The sequence below is a fragment of the Strigops habroptila genome, chromosome 1, assembly GCF_004027225.2.
Source record: "Strigops habroptila isolate Jane chromosome 1, bStrHab1.2.pri, whole genome shotgun sequence".
NCBI lineage: Eukaryota > Metazoa > Chordata > Aves > Psittaciformes > Psittacidae > Strigops > Strigops habroptila.
The window spans coordinates 70,991,900-71,004,565 of record NC_044277.2 but is presented as its reverse complement, the minus strand read 5'-3'; the positions used below and the strand labels follow the sequence as shown (position 1 = coordinate 71,004,565).

The 12,666-nt window shown below is 40.8% G+C and overlaps 1 protein-coding gene across 10 annotated transcripts in view; it reads left to right on the top strand.

Moving 5' to 3' along the window:
• Nucleotides 1-942: 942 nt before the first annotated feature.
• The window catches only part of IKZF1 (IKAROS family zinc finger 1), a 66,539-nt gene continuing 54,815 nt past the window's right edge, over nt 943-12,666 (top strand). For 4 of the 10 annotated variants that reach the window (XM_030480774.1, XM_030480705.1, XM_030480753.1 and 1 more), the window contains exon 1: nt 12,208-12,666. This exon is cut by the window's right edge and continues 1,083 nt beyond it. The gene's annotated coding sequence lies outside the window, so the exon portion shown is untranslated. The other 6 variants (XM_030480764.1, XM_030480708.1, XM_030480744.1 and 3 more) reach the window with 5 other exon arrangements.

The window sequence follows — 12,666 nt, the reverse complement described above, 5'->3', positions numbered from 1 at the left end:
AGCAGCAAAGTGCTTCTGAGAGTGGTGCTTCTCAGTGGAGTGTCAGTCCTTTTACTTCAGACTATCTGGACACATATATATGTGAAATGTTGGTGCATTCCCTCGAGCTAACCAGCTTCCATGGTTGGTGAAGCCCTCCCTGTTTGTATTTCCCAGTCTTGCTGAGGCAGAGCTTTTTGGGATTTCCTGGAGAAAGGTACTAACTGCTAAGCCTGTGGTGGCACCTTTCCGTGGGTCTGTTTTTCTTTCCTTTTTTTCTTTCTTTTTTTTCTTTCTTTTAATGTTGGAGTGTGATTCTACTGATCAAATGCTTTTGTTCCCTGTGTGCAAACCTGCTGGAAGACATGGGGTTATTATGGAATAAATAAGAGGAGGATTTGGCTCTGGGTTTCAACACTATCAGGTCCATAAAGTCTGCTTATAAGTTGCAGTAAAAGGAGGGTTCTGCATCTCTGTAAAGACGAGCATGAAAAACCAAAAACTTGAGAGGTACTGGGCATACCTGGCTCATCTCGAGTGTACCCGGGTATTACCCCAGCTTGTGTAACACACAGCGATCATGTCTGCAGAGCTTCTCCAATGGAAGCAGTGCCTGAAATAAATTCCCAGACGCAGTCTTGCCATTTCTGTTCTAAAAGAAGCCCAACTTAGCATTGGAGACCTCATTTCGTTGTACAGTATAGACTTCTAGTAAGTAGTAGACAATTTTTGTTCCAAAGGGTTTTCCAAGGTTTACATGCTTGCTTAACTTTGCACCTCTGAATTGTCCTTTTTAAGTCAATGAGATTAATCACATGAATAAAATTACACCTAATTTTTTTCTAATATGAGAGCACAGATTAAGATAGGATGTGAGAAAGGAAGTATTATTATCCTCATCTTGCAGATGAGGAACTGAGGCACAGCGAAAATGAGATCCTGATCCTCCACAGAGTGTGTATGTGCTTGATTCTTAAGCATACGAGTGATTTCTATCAGGTTCACCGTGCCCTCTGGACTGAAGCAGCAGAACTGGGTTTCAGTGACTGCCTCTGCCACCGATTTGAAGTAAGTCACCTCGGTTCTGATCATACAAGTGTTCAATCCAAGTGCCTAAAAAGTGCAGGACACGTTTTGCGTGGGATGAGAATGACCAGCTGTGATGGATGAAGGATGACCTGACCCCTTTAACTTCAGCTCTAAGGCCTCACAGGTGGATGTCTGCACCTGACAGCAGTGCACATCCAGCTGTATTGCAGTGTCTGAGTGCTGCCTGCCGTGCTGGGAGACTTCCAAGCCCCGGCACTGCCGGAGCAGGGACCCGGGAGCGCCCGGTGGGACGGCACGGAGCGCGGCCCCTCTCCCGCACCTGCAGCCCGATGCAGCTCGGCGGCGGCCCCGGTAGAGTACCTCTCCAGGTAGAACTCCTCCGCGGCGCGCGGGAGGGAGCAGCGAGCAGCGAGGGAGGGACCGGGTGCGGAGCCGCCGCCCGCGGGGCAGCGCCGGCACATGGAGCGGCGCCGAGCCGCGCCGCCACAGCTGCCGCCCGCCCCGGGCCCGGTGTAGCAGGTACCGCAGGGCGGAGGGGTCCCGGGCGGGCACCTGCCCCAGCCCCCAGGGGCAGGCGAGGGGTCAGCCCCGAGTGGCTGCGGCGGGGGGGGGTGAGGGGGTGCTGCGCGGAGCCGGCGCTGCAGGGGAGAAGTTGCCAGGAACGTAAAGCGGGAGTCTGCGGAGCCCAACAGGCAGGTCATCCCATCCCTTGTTCCCTTCCTCCCTGTCCCACCTGCTTTTTGTTTGTTCGGGTTTTTATATTTTTAGTCTTTTTTTTTTTTTTTTTTTTTTTTTTAGTTTGAAAACATTGCGCCGCTGCTGGGATGTGATCCAGGAGTTCTGGAGCTCTCCCTTGAAATGTCAGAGATCAGCAGCCGTCAGGGGCCGGCCGGGAAGGGGTGTTCATTGATTCGAAGGGGAGGGATGCGGCGGGGCGGTGGGAGCGTTGCCCTCACGCAGGAGCGGGTGCGGGCCGGTCGTTCTCGCCTCCTCAAGTCAACTACAGCACCTCGGCTCATTCAAAGCCCAGTTCGAATTGTTTGCGCCTGGAATTTGCAGCGGGGAGGCAGGTACGGAGGTTGTAAAAGCCATTAGGAACTTGCAAAATTAGCAGCCCTTGCGCGCTTAAGGGGAACGGCGTTAAGAGGAGAAGTTGCTGACTTCCGAATAGCGGGGCCACCAGAAGTTTTCCTCCTTGCGACACAGCCTGTCACAGCTGGAGGTTTTCTTTCACCCGGCTCCGCCAAGTTACCCTCTCTGTGAAGGGATGTTTCGCTGTGTAGTCGTTTCTAAAGAAGATGCGTGTAGTTAGAAACGGTGCGTGTGAAGAAACAACTTCCCACTGCAGCAGTCAATTCTAAGGAAACTTTTAATTCTGTGCTTCAAGAAACTTGATTACTTCTTGGATTACTTTTCTGCCTTGGTCTAGAAGGTATGGTAATGCTGCCAGACGGTTGTGCAAAGCATTCTGCTTCCAAGATTGTTAAAAGTTAATAATACTGTGTCACAAAATAATTGTAGTTTATGATTGCAAATTATCTCAAAAAAGGGATGTTTTGTGAAATGCAAGAATTTTTAGACTGGTATGGCCACTGGCTTAAACTATGTGAGTTATTGAACATAATGTTGTTTCTTTTTAGTTTTTGTCTGTCTTTCTTTTTGTCTTTTTTTTACCCCTTGCACTGGGTCTGCTCACACATATAAATGCAAGTAGTGCTTCCAAAGGACTTTGTGTGGGGACCAGAAGTTAGAATGAGAGCTTCCTGGCTAGGTATTTTTCTTTTCGATAGTTATATGCTACCAAGGTTACATCCCTATGCCTTTACTGTCCAGCTGTCCAAAACCCACCCAAATGAAATAAGCCAGGTATCTAATCCTGCCTGTATTTGTTGCATTCACCCTAACAACCCATTTGCCTACGTTTAAAATTGGAAGCTGTAATGCATTGTAAGGGCCAAATCCTTTAAAAGACGTGCTCTGTTAGCTTCAGTTGACTGCTCACATCAATTGCAACTCCCATACATACCGGAGCACCATGCAGTATGACTCTCTGTTAAACATTATAAATGATCATTGAAATCATGCAAAGAAAAAGCACATTAATATATTGCATTTAGAAGTAAGTGCTGAAGTTCCTTCCAAATACTTAGGCTTCCTCTGAATCAGCTGAGCTGGGGCACGTTCTCAGTGGCTTTTGGCACTGCTCTCTTGCCTTGCTAGTGAATTGCAGAATTTAAGGTGTTCAGTCTTAGTGAAATGAAGGAAGGGATGGCTTTCTTATATGAAAATGTAGTTAGTTCTGAATTTTCCAAACCAAATTTTTGCCCTTAGGTAAATTTGCTTTTTTTTTTTTTCTGTTCTGTAATGAGGGAAATTGTCAGTCAGAAAAGTGAGAATGGGTTTTTTCATGTTCCCGTGTAAACTCTTGGTGTTCTTCTTCATGAGTTAATATAACAGTAGCATGCAGGAGTTCATACTATGTCTCTTTTCCAAAAGGTGTCATCACTTGCATGCAGAAGTTTCTTTCTAGTGTTGATGTGCTATGCTTTGATTTTAGCTCATAAATGTTTGTTTTAAAAGTGAATTAAAAAAAATATAGGATATGCTGCTTAGACTGCCATTAGCCCCCACTCCCTCAAGATACCTAAATCCTTAGCAAAGCTCTATGAAGTTTTAGTTTGATGGCTGTATGCTTTGTTGCTTTATGAAAGTCTTTGAAACTGCTGCGTGTGGACATGAGAAACTAAGCGTCGAGCAAGACCAAGGACACTTAAAATGATAGCTGTCCTTAGCAGAACTGGGGTGGGGGAAAGTGCCCAAAATACTGCAGAGCTCTGCACTTTTCTTAGTTCATGTTTCTGTTTTTTCCAGATTTGCTTCCAACCTTAAAGATTTTCTCACAAATATTAATATTGGTGACTATCCATGTGCTTTTTTTTTTCCTTTTTTGAGTAAAGTTGCCTAAAATTAGAACTTGATATACTGCTAATTTATTAAAAAAATAAAAATAGAAATTATATCCCTAATGATAAGATAAATTTAATATAAGAAGCCAAGGAAGAAGACAGGTTTATCCACCAAACGAGAAGACTGACTAGCCTGAAGTCAATGGAAGTCCAATGTTGGACATAGGAGCCAGGATTTCAAACCTACACTGACACCTGTACCTGTGTACAGCTTCCAGGAGAAGTGACAGGAATGCAAAGGCATAATATGAAATTGAACTGACTGTCCTAATTCAGTCAGGAAGGACTGGTGGACCCCAGTAATTAAAGAGGAATCACTAATCTCTCTGTCCCAACGTAACAACGGGAAGACAGGGCACGGGACTCCTGTCTTTTGCTTGTCATGCTTGCAGTAGCTGGAGAAGCTTAGATGCTGATCCTGTGTGCATCATTTATACCAGCTGAGTATTTCTCAGGGTGGCTACTCAACTCTAAGCAAGCAAAGTGAGTTGGTGTATTTTCAGTAGGTCCCATACTCAAGAGTTGCAGTGGAGAGGCAAGCTTGTCATACACCTGTGACTTTCCACCTTGGCTCCTGGCTGTCAGTGCTCACTCTGGGAATGGTCTGGTTACACGTTTTCTTATATACACATGAATGACACTTCCGTCACTTGTGTTACATGCATTTTACAATTAAAAAGAAAAAAGCAATAGTCTCCATCTCGGTGTTACCGTGGCGTTTTTGCTTTCCTTTGTGGACCTTAATAACAAAAACTTAGTCTGCCTGCCACTTCCACTGCATAGCAATGAAGAAATGTAAGCGAAGAATCAATCCACAGAGTTTTAAAACAATGCAAAACTTGTTTCTCATCATTAAAATTGGATAACTCCAAAATGTAGCCAAAAACATTTCCAGATATATTTTATTTGAGCTTACGTACTTCTTACACTAACATCACAGTCTTGCAGAAAACAAGGAAATGGGTCCAGTCTGTATTTCAGCAACAGGGCATAATGAATTGTATGCTGTTCTGGCAGATCATTTTTGGCAACGGTTACTTAAAAAGTCCAGAGGATATCAAAAATCATGGATCATAGCCTAATTGTGTGGCTCTTTGTCAGGAAAAACTTCCACTGAAGACCTGTGGGATTTTTTTTCTTTTCCTCCTGTTTTATGTGCGAGAAGAGCTGGGTCCATAGTGAATTTTATTGTTTTTCAGTCAAGATTCACATATGTATTTGATTACATTTTGACCAGTCATTACTTTCTACTATTATTAAAAGTAATTGAATTAGACCAAAGAAAATATAGTAAAGTAGTAAAATGTAGTGTAGCAATTTGGAAAAAGTTGTCATCCTTATGAGTGTACGGTGGGATGCGCTGCTGGCATTGTAGTGGGCTCCCCTGGCATTCCCCTCCCGGTCAACAAACCCCACTTTTCTAGGAAATATGAAATCACACAGAAAGAAAGGTTTGGGAATTATTTACTTCCTCTCAGAATCCTTCCTCACTCAAAAAATAAGCAAGGGAGAGTAGGAGGCTGCGCTGCTGGACAAACGCCGCTGGGTTAAATGCAGTTGCTGCTTACCTTCAGGATACTGGGAGTACATTGTGTCAGTTGAGGAACAGAAGGTAAGGGCTCTCATTCAGTTTTTCTGGGATTACGATGCTTTGGGAAGAGTTTTTAAATGCTTGCAACTTAATGCAAAAGTTAAAAGGGGAAAGACCTGTTCCTCACTGGTATTTTTTTCTGTAATCCAAAGATTATTTTTTGACTCCCACTGGAGGGGAATAGCATTTAGAGATGAGTGTGAATTCCATCTGGGGCAAGATAGGCAGCCTCTGTCTTGTCAGCTTTGTAGTAATTTTTAAACAGGAGGCTACTTTAAATGCCTTCCATTCGTCCAAAGTAGCTGCGGGAGTTTTATTGCCCTAGTGACTATTCAGTAAAAAGGACCAACTTCAGCTGGGAAGCTGACCTGCTTTTAAGGTCAGCTGAGGGTTGTTGTCCCTATATCTGTAATTTATACATAAGCGTAACAACAACTTGGAGCCAACAAGAGTGTTGTTTGCTCCCTAAAGTTAAAAAGAATTATGTTAGCTCCTGAGGGTATGTTCTGATGCTTTGTTATTAGAAGCCCAACATCTTCTGCTTCACCCTTCTCCAAGACACACCTTCCTCCAGGCTTTAAGCTGGTGAACTGGAAGAGATTGCAGGGAGTTTTGCAGGTTTTTTTGCACTGAGACAGTCACTACCAACACAGTGGAGTGACTGCAAAGGTAGGTTCTAGTCCTGAAAAGATACGTGCATGTTCTTAGCCTTATTTGTGCCACTACAGATTCATGGGGATAGGAGAGTACAGGTTTGGGACCTGCGCGATGCATTCATGCTGCTTGTATAAATGCCCCAAAAGGCCATTCCAACTGCAGTTTTTGAAGAGCAGTCACACTGAAATTGGCACAATTTCTTTTAAGCTTTGGGAACTGTTCATTTCTTTAGCTTATTTTGAAGTGTATTTCATGTGGAAGATTTACATTTCTTCTTGCGATCCCTGTTGCTCTAGCTTTCTCAGTAAAAGAGAAACTTGCTCTGTAAGATAGATCTGATCCCTCATTGCATTGCTTGATTTTTCCGTTTGTATCAACTCACTGAGAACAGCGGAGCAATTGCAATATAAAGCTGGAATTGTCCGTAGTGGGTTGGGTCCAAAATATTTGCAAAAACAGAGTAAGTTAACTGAGACATGTAGTGTGGAGAAACTTGTTAATTCATTTCAATTATAGTAAGTTTTTAGGAGTTATTTTTAACTTTATCAAGGCAAAAAAAAAAAAAAAAAAAATCACACAGTTCTCTAATATGCTTATTCAGGTTGATAATGTCCTTTAATACTCTGTAAGAGCCTGAACAGTTTGAAGGGAAATTAGGAAGCAATTCTGTGATCATAAAGCCGGGTTATTGAAACCTCTTATAATTTGGATGAATTAACTACTGACATATTGTTGGGGATACTCTGCAATAACAATTCTAGATATAGAGGGATCCTTTTATGGTTTTTCTATTGCATATTTGGATATGCTGTGCATCCTATGCTTTTAAAATCATCTCTATATGGATACAAAAAGTACAGTTTTGCATCTGCTGCTTGCCTTCTCACAAATGAGAGCCCTGAAAGAGCTCAATTTGGCCACTTGAGAATGTGCTGTGTTCTCAGATTGAGTGCCTTAATTTACACACCTCACCTTGTTTTAGTCAGTTTATTTATAAGATGGAAATGTGTGCATTTTCTTTGTCATGGTGAATTTATTCCACTTTTCTGCTTGATTTTTAGTGAATAAAGGTGACAGAGTTTAATGAGTTAATAAAACGTGGCCTTAATTAGGAAAATTACGTTCATATTTTTCTCATCTTGTGCAAACAGTTTGTAATGACTCTGGTTGCAATTCAAAAACTTGAAGGAAGAACCTTTTCATGTTTGCAATGATATCAAGTACAGTAATTTACACACAAAGTCAATAAAAGAACAGGTTCTTTCTTATATCCTTTAAAAATTAATTTTTACATGAATATAGCTCAAACACAGTAGAATACTAAGAAGAATGCATATGGAAAATGTACACGTGCATAAAAGATGCACTTTTTGTCATTTGTCAGTGCTTTGAAAAAGAACTCCCAAAGGACTGAGAATTACATAGGATCTTTTGAGACAACTTTTCTTACACCCTCACAATTGTTCACTAACATAGAAACTAATTTTACATATGCCAGACATATAAATGTTTCACATCTGCACTGTTAGCAGAGTTCTTAATCTTGTGTGTTGAATTACAGTGCTTCCTTCATTTTGCAGACAGGAGCTCTCCATTGAAATTTCACTGTATGCTCATAATTGTATTGTCAATCCGTGCAGTTAACCAGAATTTACACCAGGCAGGAATATAGAAACAACTGAATAAACTAAACATCTCCTGAGACTTTGTATCAAATGCTGTATATGGAATTAGTGTAGAGGGAGAAAAATTGATCCACTTAGTTTTAACCTTTTTTTTATTGTTTTAATGCAGTCCTTTAAAATACCTGGAGGGTTTTTCTTAAAACAGAAATGGAAGGACACTGAAGTGCTTATTGTGACTCTCAGGTTTTAGTTTTCAGAAAGGACCACCTCTCATCCCTGTAGTTATTATTTACATTGAGCTGTGTGATGAGGCGGAAATTAAAAATAGAATTAAAATGGTTCTAAAGTAGAGTCATTCACAGAGATTGTGAAGTCTAGCATATTAAATTACAATAATGAAGCTAATTATCAGCCGCTTGCTGAGATATTGGATGCTTTTAATTAAAATTAGTTTGTAGGATTCTAGCAGTTTTCTTCAAGCATTTCCACTGGTTGTGCAATACATACTACCTTTCACCTGTGTTTAACAACCTTCCTGGTGTGTATTCAGCCATATATAGCACATTTGTATGTGAAGTTAAAAGTCCATTTAAAAAAAAAAAAAAAAAAGAAAGGTCTTTTGCTTAAAAGGAAACAAAATGTTAAATACTTTTGCGAGGGCGTCTTTATTTGTCTCCTCTCATGGTTGTTGGTTCAAACTCATCGACTTCAGTGGATGCAAGAGGCTTGGTTCTACTAGGTCAAGATTGTCTGGTACAATTAGAAATGAAGCTGTATTATCATTCTGCAGGTAAATACAAGTCCCAGCTTAAAATCAAAAAGACTGCTGACCCATACTTATCACTCCAAACCTATTGTTAATGTGCAAATTCTCCTGTCATGTATGTTAAGAGGTGTAGGTGTTCAGCTGTACTGTGTTTTTCAGGCTGCAGCCTGGTTTTGTTTTATTAATTTATTTATTAAACTTCTCTTTGTACATCATGGGTGATTGAATCTAGAACCCAATGTAGGAGCTTTGCTTCAGTTTAGGTGGTAAAGTGGGTTGAGATTTTATGGTTTTGGTTGTTGGATTTTTAGTTTGCTAAAACTGCAGCCTATGTGATGAGGAGCAATAAGACATGTCAAAGACCACAAAGAAGAGATGTGCTTACACAGGAGCACTTGGTTAGAGGCAGGTGCTCCAATGACCTGTGCTAGTGGTCCCTTTTCCTTCCATGGGGTTGCTTGCACAAGCAGGGAGTTGCAAAATCAGCCCTTTCCCAGCGGTGACTGTGGAAGCAAGGCTGGGGTTTGCTTCTCTGCTTGTTTGCTTTATCGCAGTTAACCCAGAGCTGCTGATGCTGAGGAACACGTGTTCCCCTCTCTTTTTATATTTCCAAACACACCTGCAAAATACTGGGTTCCCTGTAGAAGGTTTCTCCCCCTATTTCAGACTTCATGAGTGCTTGTATTTTCTGCTCTGAGGCTTTGTGAAATGTGTACCTGCCCCTGTAGGGTGCACATAAGATATAAGTGTCCTTTCAGGGACCTTTCTATCTGCTCATCAAGGCTACACCTACAAGTAGTCAGGAAACATGCAGTTGGACATGATGTGTGTTTATGAACTTCTTGCAACACCAGAAGAGCTGTCTGTAGATGGAAGGACAACTCTAACTTTAGGTGTGCTGGTGTAAGCCCAAAGGGGCTCCACAAATGTTAAAATTTGTGATTTAATTTCCATGCCAAAAGTGAGGTCCCATTGCGCTGAGTGTGAAGCACATGCTGTCCAGAGAAATTGGTACACACATAGTTTGGGAAACAAAGAAGAAAACAAAATACCTAGTCTTTGGATTAAGTCATTCCACTGAATCATATTGATGGCCCAATCTTGTGATCTTTAATATCCTAAGAGAGCAGGGTCTGTAGGACTGACATGCTTACACATTTCTTTGAATTGATAAAACACTGTATAAATGCTAAGCATTCATTTTCTTGACAAGGAGGTTCAGTTTTGAATTTGCATTGTAAAACGGGAGATGAAATAATAAGCCAGGACTTGCAAATAATTAATTTGCTGTATTCTGAAAGATAAGAAAATCTTGACCTCGCAGTGACTCCTTCCTACATACACCCAGAATCCTAAGAGGTCCCAAACCCACTTCTGATTGCAGATGACACCAGGTATAAATGGAGGAACACCTCAGTGATTCACAGGGCACATATGATATATTCTTAAGACATAGTACAAGTTATACTGTAGAGAGAGTAGCAAGGACGCAAATCAGCCACATGCAAATTTTCTTTGGGCTACCGATGGTAGCCTGGACAAATGCTAACTTGCTTAAAATCCTAAATTTTTGTGTGAAAATGGTCAGTTAGATGGTGCCTTATTCAAAACAAAATCAATATAGACTTTTTTTTTTTTTGTGTTGATTATTAATTAGCTTAAGATTACAACATTTGATTCTTTTTCCAAAGCATTATGGTAGCTTCATCTGTGAATCTGATATTGGAGTCTGAAGACGAAAACATACCGGTTAGAGTTCTGCATCTGAAAAGACTTGAAGAAATAGTTTTATCTATTTTGAAGGGAGCTTTGTAGCTCTTTCAATAAGGGACCAAACCAAACTTTGAAGATATTTGGATTCCTAAATAGAAGAAATATCTATTAACACCTAAGCGCTGATCTCTTTCTTACTATAAATGAGAGCTACACAAGTTCAGCTTTTGAGAGCAGGATTGCTTCAGTCAGCTGCATACCCAGGTTTTGATTTCTGACTTCAGGCTCCCAAATCAGCTGATAACCTGAATAGATGCCACTGCGTTAAAGACAGTGAACTCATACACACTTATGCTAGTGATAAATTTGATTCTCCACATAAAACTTACAATGAAATATTGCAAAACAATTTTTTTTCTTGCCACAATGGACAGTTACTCAGGGTCTCATGTCATAGACTTTTCTAAACCAGCATTCTTTTAGATGAATCTTTGTAAAGTTCTATTAATTTACAAACTGATATCAAGCGGATGCTTTGGTGCAAATCCTTGTGTCTGTACATAGAGCTCACTTGCTTTCTGGCAAGTCAGTAACAAGGTTTCTGCTGATCCTAGAGCGGAAGAGGAAAGGGAGGAAAAACAGGGCAGAGTTTCATATTTGTAGATTTACCATACCAAAGGCAAAAAGGTAAATTCTGCTTTTAGCCCAGGACATGCTATGCCCAAGTCCAGTGTGAAAAATCTTGTAACAGTCACAGAGCCAAAATCAACATGCTGCTGTTATTGCAGAACTGGGAGAGGAAGGGTGTCCTGTCCCATATTATTTGCTGTTGCAGAGCCTGAGCTGAAGTTAGCTGGGATTTCATTCTCTTTACCAGATACCACACGATTACTATGTGTTAGAGTACAATTTTTCCCTGGGAGGAACTAAAAACAGTCTTTAGGATTTTTTAAATTTTTTTTCTTTCTTTTCTTCTTTTTTTTTTTTTTTTTTTTTGGGGGGGTTTTTTGGGTTTTTTTGGGTGTTTTTTTGTGTTTTTTTTTTTTTGCTTTTATCAATTTGCTTGCTGCTTGTGGATCTTAATCTACGTTTAGGAACATGCTTAACTGTTCTATATAATCATTAGAGGGAAAAAAATCTTTCCCTCATCACTTTTCCACCAGCTCTGTTTTCTCTCTACGTTACATACCTGGGAAACGGATTAGCTTTATTGAATACGCTAAAATCATCTATTTCAAGGATAAACTCTGAAGTCATCTCTTTGAGAACTGAGGGCATCTGTTTCAGGACAGGCAGTTATTCACCCTCACAGAAAACAAGCCTAGGAGTATTCCACTGAAAAAAACCTCAAAACCCACAAAGCCAAAACAAACAAACTGTGCTCCAGTTTATCTCCATTAAAAATCAAACAAACAAAACAATCTGTACTCTATTTTTACCATTTTACCTTTCCATTTAAGAACTGGGAAGTGTTTTCAAACTGAATTCTGCCTCATGGCAGCAAGAAGCAGGAAGGAGTACAGCTGAGAAACATGCTGCTCAATTTGCAGAAATGCTGAACATAAGTCTTGTCATGCCAAAGGCAGGTGAATGCGGGAATATGAAAACAGAAGAAATGTTCTCCTTTGCCACCTCTTCCCCTTGTCACCGCAGTCCTGCTGAAGCCCTAGCAATAGGGAGCAGACAGGTGCAGTCAGAACAAAGAGCCCTTCTGGTGGGTGTTTCTTGGGATGTTTTCTTTGTTTGGTTGGAGTTCACTGTGGAAAAATGTGTAGTAACCAACTGATGAATAGTAGCCAGGTGACTCTCAAAGGCAGTAGTAGATGCATGGGCATTTCTTTTTATTTCCTATGTGTTTAGTCATGCTTGCAGAAGAAATAAGGGTGTACACCAAGCACTTCTATACCACCTGTCATAAATACATCACATTTCCAGTAACTGAGCAGGTTACTATTATAGGGTTTTCCCTCCTGCAAGAGAAGCTGCGTTTCCCACTGACTACTTCATTAAAAATGGACCTATTGAAAGCTCTTCAGTCCCATAGGAACTGATGCAAATTGTTGAGTGGTAGCCACAAAAAGGTGGCTTTTTGTGTTTTGCATGGTTGTAGTCATTTCTGAGAGCTATATATAGACGTTAAACAAATTGTTTGTCTGGAATTAAAGTTTAAGAACAGAATAAAACAAGACAACATTATTGGATATTAAGCAGTGCTATGGTACATATGCAACAAGCAGAATGCTCTGTGAGAATACAGAACTTTTTTTGCAGACCACTACCTGTTCCCCAACCCATCCATCTGCAGTCCTACAGTCTACA